The sequence below is a fragment of the Pseudochaenichthys georgianus genome, chromosome 4 (genome assembly GCF_902827115.2).
Source record: "Pseudochaenichthys georgianus chromosome 4, fPseGeo1.2, whole genome shotgun sequence".
NCBI classification, from domain to species: Eukaryota; Metazoa; Chordata; class Actinopteri; order Perciformes; family Channichthyidae; genus Pseudochaenichthys; species Pseudochaenichthys georgianus.
Window position 1 is genome coordinate 12,402,954 of NC_047506.1, and position 10,096 is coordinate 12,413,049.

Here is a 10,096-nt window from a genome sequence, read left to right on the forward strand (position 1 = left end):
CTGGCGTGAACTCATTCATGTGTAGATGAAATCATTGGAGTGCATTTTGGCATTGATAAATGAAATTGTGTCATTAACATTTCAAACTTAAAAGAGGTAGCTATTAAAACACTAACTCAATTAAATGCTTTGTCTACATCTAAAGCACCCTATAACAGAATATGCTTTCCAGACAATGGAAAAAATACTTGATGTTGACATTTGGAGTGTGCTGAAATTTTTTTTAATCAACTTTCATAAAGGGGATTTGAAGAAGAACCAGGAGTCCCTTACACCTGGACCAGTACGACATCAGAACATAGAATTTGTAGCTCTCTAATCTTTATCGTTTTTCCCCTGGGTCAATCAAGTATCAAAAGCCATTGAATTTTTTTTAGCAATATAACAAGTTTCTCAAACACCCATTACAATACATTTCCAATTACGTTTGACATCCTCTGTAACGGGTTGCATCTTAAAATAAAAAACAATGAAAGACTATTTTGGTATTATATTCTGATTTGACATAGTAGCATGCACAATAGATTAGAATGACTAACACTGAGGGCACTAAATTGAATTCAGCCATTAGTCCGTTTTATTATTTGCACCTGCGATTTAACCACCATGACATCACAGACGTTGAATTGTCTTCAATGAAAAATTTCAATAGGGATAGGATCTCAGTATCTTCTATTGTAAAGTATATCACTATAGTATTAAAGACCAAAATCTCTTGTCCCTTTAATAGAAATACTACTCCATCTCCCATCCGCCATGCCATCCATATGCTCACCCTCCCACTCGGCATTTCTCTGCCTCATACTCCAGCTCGGTCTCTCTCTCTCTCTGCATGTACTGCTCCTCCCAGCAACATCTCAGCTGAAAGGCAGAACTGAAACGACAGCGCTCTGTACGACTCATAATCGAAGCCATTTAGGAAGTATGCAGAAAACGCTCCCTCTGCTACTCATCTGAATTGGAAAAGGTAGAAAAGCTTTGATTATTTGCCTAATTTTAGAGGTTTGGGGTATGCATTAGTGTGCACATTGTCTTGTGTTTCCTCTGGATATATTCATATTATTAATTTGAAATGAACGTAAATGTATATCTTGGTAAAAAAATCCAAGCAAACCAGTTTGAAATAATAGTTATATTCAAGACGAGCTCAAAGGAAGCCCTTCAATGTGGACGTGGATCATAATTTCAGTTAATACAGACTTGGGTGTGGAGCCCAAGCTAACAGTTAAGTCACCACTGCAGAACTACAGTATACAGAGGAATCACTGGTGGCTGGTATTTTGGTTGTGAGCTCATTAAACCGATCTATCATCAAAGGTTATGCTTGGCGACTAGGAGGTAATGCCTTATTTCGTGCTCTGAGGGGGGCACTAAAATGTCTTCTGGGCTCATGGTTATACATTAATGATCATCTGGTGTCCTATTAGTCGCAGCTATAACAGGATGCATTTGAATAAGGTTAGCACATTAGGGTTGTTCCTCGCTTCCCTTAAAAACAAATCCCATGCAAGGCTTGTGTGATTCACTTCTTTGGAAACTCAGAACATGTTAGTTCATGCTTTATGTTGCTTGTTGCACCTCTGATTTACAGAAGTGTCTGGGATTCCCCTGGACTGAAACACTCTCACTTCTTCTCTTTGCACATTTCCTCTGCAGCTTCTCCCTGAAACAAAAAGCCATACACGCCTGTCATACTCATGCTGCTGTTAATTGACTCTTTCATGTACATTTTACTCATGTAACAGGTGCTTACATTTGGGCAAATTATAATAAAGATGGGTATGAAATATTTGTATGTCTTTTAGTAACAGGATAGTCTTTTTAGCTATTAGATATTGTGTTCACCTGTTCAGCAATTTATATGTGCATATTTTTTTATAATTCTGTTCTCGAAAGGAGACAAACCGGAGTTTTTTTTTGTTAAATGTATTGCAGCAAGATTAAAATAGTTTTGTTGATGTCCCTCCTGTAGTACAAAACGAAGACATCATAATTCTCTACTGCGTGTACATGCCTCTGTTCTGCTGTATTCACTTGGACAGCAACAGTGCTTGGCCTTTGCCATCAGCAAGCCTGACTCCACAATCGGTGTCCCGATAGTGAGACTCCAACAGAACATGAGAGGCATTATCACAGAAATGATGAGGGCTCTTCACAAAGCTGCCGCTGTGACAGTCTCTCATGGGCCAACAACAGCACAGAGATTAGACAAGAACCTGATACAGGGACAGAGCAAACTACTGGTAGTTACGCTCTAGACTTACACATGATTTGAAGTGATCTCTTCTGAGAAGCTACACGTGAATGTCAGTGTGGATTCTTGTTACGTGTTCAACAAAGGATCTGGGGATGGATAGCTGATGTGCCAGAACTCAATTGTTGTTCTTGTTCAGATGCAGTCCTATCAACCATACATTCTGATTCACATACAGTGGTGGAAGTTTTATGATTTTTTGCCCCTGCAAAATAACATGCACAATAGCAGCACACATGAGCCAATACCACAAGAGTACATATATTTACAAACAGTATTAACAATTTTCAAAAAGACAATGTGTTGTTTAAAGAGATAGTTCCTCAGCAGCGTTTGATTCAAGATGGATAATTTCAATTGGGCTGGTCAAACCCAAGCTCTGCAAGTCAGCAAGTAAAACCCTGAAACTGTCAACATCTATTTTCCTCATCACACCAGAGAGAGAGAGAGACGAGGAGAGAGAGAGAGAGAGAGACGAGGAGAGAGAGAGACGAGGAGAGAGAGGCGAGGAGAGGAGAGAGAGATAGAGAGAGAAGTGGTGTGTGAGCCCAGCGAGGCCACGCATATTTAAGTCACTTTGCACTCTTCAAGAGGGCCCTTTTTTCAATAATCCATTATGCATAGCAGCTCTGGCTCTCCATGGTATTTCTCCTACCTTCTTGACGTCATTTGCCATTGTGAGGGTACCCTGGCAACGGCCCAGCCTACCCGGGAGATGTCTGGTGGATAAGACTGGCCCTGATAAAGCCTTTTAAGGTTCTACTGTTGCTACACCTTTTAATTGCCTTTGATACAGTGGAAGTATACATGGGGGTCGTCGGGGAGTGTCTCTACATGTGGGCAAAAAATGGGAATGTGCAGATAAAAATAGACATTGAGGAGCTGCTTCAGATTGAGGTCCCATTATCTTCACTTGATTCGATCACCCACGTATTGGGTCAATTGTTTAGCTGTTCTGTGAAACTGAATTGTGCATGATAGGTCCTATTTTGGACACGATTTGCTCTACTCTTCCGTTACACGAAGGACACGAGTCTCCAACCCATTTTAACAATCTGACATTGTAGTGATGAGATAACATGTAAATAATAGATAAAGTATCCTGCTGGTTGTTAAGCCTCTGAACAATACGTGGATGTAATTATGAGATGATATGAAAAGACCATACATCAACCACGTTTTTCATGTAAGCTATTAAACTGTAATAACGCTGGCAAGGGAAACATATTTATGCCCCATTATTGATATTGTATTACAGTATATTAAAATATATAATGGCCAGCAGAGACTATTTTAATTTTGCATCTATGCAAAACATCAGATGGCAGAAAGTAGGATGAAGAGAACAGCTGTCTACAAATGCCAAACTGTTGTTAGTTTTAAGCTTTATTTACACAAGTTAAATACATGGATACCAAAACTGTTAAAACCTACCTCACATTCAAATGATTTCATTCAGCTGCCTGACTGTTACTGTAAGTTACCGCACGACCCATTGCCAAATTTGCATTGATGCAAAAACGTCTCACTGGTGCGCAACAATACAGTTCAGATACTGTAGTGTACACCATACCTGTTCCGAGCTCCAGGAGGCTATTTATAGCCTCACCAACATGTGTGTCTTTCTTTTTTTTCAGACACCAGGCTATTGATGTGCTCTTTTTACAGTGTCAACGTGCTCCCTCCCTCTCTCTTGGTTGCCAAGCAATGGGATAAGGGACCCGATTTGGCCAAGGATTTGCTTTTGGACACCTTGACTCTGATTCTCAGCTGGCTAATTAATTCACAATTTTCACTAACTAGGCAAACAGCAGAGGAGTTGTTTCCTTTTTATTGTATTTGTTAAATGTCATTCAATCTGTGGTCCAGAAATGCTAAAACATATTGTCGTAAGAAATAACCTGTTAACTGAAATATAGTGTATGACTTCTGTCAAATTGTAGTTGTAGTTGCATGTATGGCATCTATCTTTGAGCATCTATATGACACAACAGACAGCTTGGGCTGTTGCAAGATATTGTCATCTTTAAAACAAGTTAAGGCAAACACGTGTATAACCATTCAGTTGTTATGATGTCATGATGAAGCTATAAGAACAATTTTTTCTCTGATTTAGGGAGAGATTTGAGAGGTTATCATTCAGTATCATCCAGCACCCCTAAATTGCATGTTAGGGTATTCATTCTTTCTCAGTGTCTATGGAGGAATTAATAAACACATTTTTGTTCAGAAACATACACATAACCCGTACAATGCTGTGTTTCATAATGTATTGAAACACTACAATTTTCCAGGCTGCACTAATGACAATAAAACCACAACATATACGTTTCTGCTAATCCTCATAATGTGTTTAGGGGAAAATTGGTCTGACACACCTAAACTACTGCTGTGTGTGAATTCAATTAGACTTAATCTGACCCCATGCCACTCCGATAGGAAACCAAGGGCTGGGCAACTTTCATCTTCCCTCCATTGATTGTGGCTCATGCAGAGATATGGAAAAGCCTAACCCACTGCTCCCTTTCATTGGCTCCATTAAAAATTCATCCTGTCCTACAGGAGAGGGATCTTTTTCAATGAGCCAACTGCAGGCCAACCGTGGTGTGCCAGGGTGTGACTTGGCACAGCTGTCTAATGGCAAAACCAAATCCTCACAGCTTTAACTTTGTTTTGTTGGAGTAAAGTCTTAAATACTGAATATACTTTGAATAAGAGTACCTATTATAAGCATGTCGTGCTTGCAACAAACTCAATTGCTTATTTCGTTGTTGTAATTCATTATTGTATTCATTACCTCAAATATAATATTGTCTATTGAATGTTATAAAATAGAGACTGCCCCTCATAAACTCTGAGTCCAGGTAATATCTTAAATTGTATTGTTTTATAAGTTTCTTATGGATCAATCGGTTTAGTGTAAATAATTCAAATAGTGAAAATGTTCCTCACAAAATCACACAGCAAGGTATGGCCCAAAACACATGTATAGAGGCTACCGTAGTTTGACTTTGGTATTTTGTGCAACTGCACACATATGCAAAACATTGATAAATCAGGTATGTTAACAATAACGGTGACATGTCACAGAGAAAAGTCACAATTAGTAATAGATTACAATGATAGAGTTAATAAAAAAATACTGTAGACCTACTCTCCTCGCCTCCAGCTGTAACACTTATACAGATTCATATTGGTATATGACAGAATTTGAAGAGGTTTGGACTAAAATGTGTCTTTGTGGAGTCCGGACCGTTTTAATCAGTACTACAGCACGCTTTATGGTCTAACATTTGTTTCCTGTATCCCATTCGGTTCCTTTTTGTTGAGGGGGCTGACGGACGGTACCATTCCACCCGTAGGTTACACAACACATTCAGACATTCTTCCGAGTCAAAATGTAGAGACCTTATCCCGAAAAAAGGTTATATCAAGCATAATGGAAACATGTATCTCCAACTCCAAGAAAGCTTTAAAACGTTACACAAACGGAACTGAATGTGAGATCGGGACACACACTTTCATTCATTTCCTTGCTAGCTAGCTGGCTAGCTAAGCCACACCGGAGTTACAGGGTTGTTACTAAACAAACCTAAGATCAAGCCACAACACTACGCACTTAACATTGTAAATGCATATATTCTTAAAAACAATTAAAGATGTTCGCAAGAATGTTGCTTCAGTCTACCGCGGAGCTAAACGTTAGCACAGATAGCATAGCAAGCTAACTTTAAAGCTGGCTAAAGCGTGTATAACGGTTTCGTTTTATTTTAATCATTAGAGCCCACTCACCGCCTCCATACACTCCGCCACTCATGGTTTGGATTATCTCAACGGCAACAATCTTAATATAAGTTATTAAAGCAGAAACACAACCGCTAAACGGTTAATCACAACAAAGGGAGTACGTTAGCATGGATCAATCTAACAAAGCAGGCGCCACAGTCGGACCAATCAGGACGCAGCACAGCGTGGGTACTTCCGCTTCAGCTGTGACGGAAACATCCTGCAAGAACTTCCATGCTCTGAAGTGGACGTGGCCCTGCGTTCTTTATATCAACGTGAGTGAAAAACTGATACATAAGAAGCACTAACTTACTTTTAACCATTACAAAGTTATGTGTGTGAAGTGTAAGAGCATGTAACGCTAAGGTGATGTTAGTGAATGTTTACTGCAGGACCTTGGCTCACGGTCGTTTAGACTAAACAAGATTGACGCTGATCTCGGCAACCATGTCACTTCAAGCTGCAAAAGTAGCAACACTACTACTTATTTGCAATATCTGAAATGCTAACTTCGCATTATTATTTGTAGTGTGTATATTCAGTGATATTGTAATTTCTTACTGTTTGGTTTTTATGTTCTTAGTTCCATATTTAAAGTCCAATTTTGCACAGCCTCGTGGTTGTCCAAAGTTGGGTTAATGCGCAAGCGCACAGGTAGTAAAATGTTGAGTAACTTGTTTGCTAAATATTTTAAGTCTATGAAGATGTATCAGTTTATAATTGATAGACTATCCAACTCCACAAGCATGAGTAATATCTATGTTCACTTCATGCTATGTTGTATACAGGCACATATTTTATATGAGAATAAAATGCATCTTCAGTATTGATCTATTGTATAGTGAAAAAAAGCAATGGAGCCCAAGGTGACCTCTCAAAAGTGCCTTTTTAGTGTCACCAACAGTGCAAAACACGAAGAGATTTGTTTTCATTACATTGACAACTATCAAAAGCAGAACATGTATTTACATTTTAAACCTTTGAAACCACTGGATATTTGGTACAGTAAAATTGGGAAACGTGATATCAATTAACACATTTGTTGTAGATTAATCTTAAATCAATATGGTTCATTTTGATTAATCGACTTGTCTTTTCGGAACGAATAAGAATATCTTTCACAATTCTGTTATGTAAATGTATGCATACCTAGGAATCAATATAACTAAAAGTTCCTATTTTTATACCAGCAGTCTCTGGTCAACACCTGTTGACTGTCGTCATTCCCTGAAGGACATTAACTGTGTCCTGCATACGGCTATGACGCAGTTCAAGCAATTTTTTGAAGTAGTTCATTCATTTTGAAATTGAACGTTAACTTTTGAGTTTGAAAACAGCAGATATGGATTTGAATTGTCCCGTAATTGATTAATCAATTGACGTTCAAATGCTAAGATATTACTTTGATAATCATGTAATTGAATTTTGAATCTATGAAACAGATATTCTATGATTCAGGATTTGCAAATGTGATAATTTGTATAGTTTTCCTTTTTTTTAATTTTAAACTGAATAATATATGATTTTTCGAAATGTTATTGACTAAACCATTGCTCAATATATCTAAAATACTTCATCAACAGAATAATAACTATGAAGGTTCCAGCTCTAAACATAACAAGCTCACCTGAAAGCTTTTCTTAGATTGTTCTGTCAACAATCCTTTATACATGAGCTTCAATTTTTTTTAACTTGTAAAATAACTTTTTAACTTGGTTTACTTCCAGCACCCATGCAGCGCTGCCTCACCCTGACTTTTGCCCGTCACAACCGGCTCCTATTGAGAAACAAATTTGCATCTGCCCACTGCCAGCAGTCAGCAGCCATGTCAGGTCTCCTCATCAGCCAGCCCAAATACTCCTGGCTGAAAGAGCTGGGCCTGTCTGAGGACAACCCTGGCGTTTACAATGGGAGCTGGGGAGGCAGCGGCGAGGTCATCACTTCATACTGTCCTGCCAACAATGAGCCAATCGCCAGAGTGACCCAGGCCACCATGGCAGAATATGAAGAAAACTGTCCAGAAGACGAAGGAGGCTTGGAAGATATGGGCAGATATTCCAGCTCCCAAAAGAGGGGAGATAGTGAGGCAGATTGGAGATGCACTTAGAAAGAAGATTAACGTCCTTGGGAGTCTGGTGTCTCTAGAAATGGGCAAAATCTATATTGAGGGAGTGGGAGAAGTTCAGGAATACGTTGATGTCTGTGATTATGCTGTTGGTCTGTCAAGAATGATTGGTGGGCCAATGCTGCCATCAGAGAGACCAGGACATGCCCTGATCGAACAGTGGAACCCAGTTGGTCTCGTCGGTATCATCACTGCCCTTCAAACTTCCCAGTGGCTGTCTACGGCTGGAACAACGCCATAGCTCTGACCTGTGGCAACGTCTGCCTCTGGAAAGGAGCTCCAACCACACACCCCTTACAAGTGTTGCAAGTTCTAAGATCGTGGCCGAGGTGCTGGAGCGGAACAACCTGCCCTGGTGCTATCTGCCTCCATGACCTGCGGAGGTGCTGATATCGGCTCAGCCATGGCGAAGGATGAGCGGGTGGATCTGGTGTCGTTCACCGGAAGCACTACCGTTGGCAAGATGGTGGCCATGACGGTGCAGGATAGGTTCGGTCGTAAGCTTCTGGAACTCGGTGGTAATAATGCTATCATCGTGTTTGAGGATGCTGACCTGAATATTGTGGTGCCCGCCTCCGTCTTTGCAGCTGTGGGAACCGCTGGCCAGCGCTGCACCACCACCAGGAGGCTGATGCTGCACGAGAGCGTCCACGACACAGTGGTTGAGAGGGTCGCCAAGGCCTACAAACAAGTCAGAATTGGAGACCCCTGGGATCCCACCACCCTTTATGGGGCCTCTGCACACAAACAAGCTGTGGATCAGTATCTGGCAGCTATTGAGCAGGCCAAGCAGCAGGGTGGCACTGTCGTCTATGGCGGAAAGGTGATGGACCGCCCCGGAAACTATGTAGAGCCCACCATCATCACAGGGCTTGCGCATGACGCTCCCATTGTCCACACTGAAACCTTTGTCCCCATACTGTACGTCCTCAAGTTCAAGACAGAGGAGGAGGCGTTCGCCTGGAACAACGAGGTGCAGCAGGGCCTGTCCAGCAGCATCTTCACCAAAGATATGGGTAGAGTTTTCCGTTGGCTGGGGCCCAAAGGATCCGACTGCGGCATCGTGAATGTCAATATTCCTACAAGTGGAGCCGAGATCGGAGGAGCCTTTGGTGGAGAGAAACACACGGGAGGCGGAAGAGAGTCTGGCAGTGACTCCTGGAAGCAGTACATGAGGCGTTCAACCTGCACGATAAACTACAGCAAGGATCTTCCTCGGGCCCAGGGAATCAAGTTTGAGTAAAGCATTCAATGATCCCCAAAAAGACAACACTAAGTGTTTTAGAGGCAGAGTGTTACCCAACAAATGCTAGACAGTTATCATTGCATTTCTGCATTCTGAAAATTCCGTTAGAGTTTAACAAAATGTCTAATCATTTGGGATCGGTTTTAATTTTTGTCGTTATCAGATATTTCTATGGTTGTAGCATCAGATATTAATCCTTGTATAAAAAAGGTTTCATGGTTAAAGGTCAAATACTGTTCCCCCACTTGTTGGTGTGCACTTTTCTACTAGCACTTACAAAGTTTAAGTGCTAGCTGTCTATAACAGATACTATATGTACGGTGTAAAAAAAGAATAAATGATACCTTTTATTTTGGAAGAACAACTGGCGTGAACTCATTCATGTGTAGATGAAATCATTGGAGTGCATTTTGGCATTGATAAATGAAATTGTGTCATTAACATTTCAAACTTAAAAGAGGTAGCTATTAAAACACTAACTCAATTAAATGCTTTGTCTACATCTAAAGCACCCTATAACAGAATATGCTTTCCAGACAATGGAAAAAATACTTGATGTTGACATTTGGAGTGTGCTGAAATTTTTTTTTAATCAACTTTCATAAAGGGGATTTGAAGAAGAACCAGGAGTCCCTTACACCTGGACCAGTACGACATCAGAACATAGAATTTGTAGCTCTCTAAT

General features: G+C 40.4%; 1 pseudogene; it reads left to right on the forward strand.

The window, feature by feature from the left end:
- The first annotated feature begins 6,225 nt into the window (after nt 1-6,225).
- On the forward strand, nt 6,226-9,549 carry LOC117445447 (alpha-aminoadipic semialdehyde dehydrogenase pseudogene; annotated as a pseudogene).
- Nucleotides 9,550-10,096: the final 547 nt, after the last annotated feature.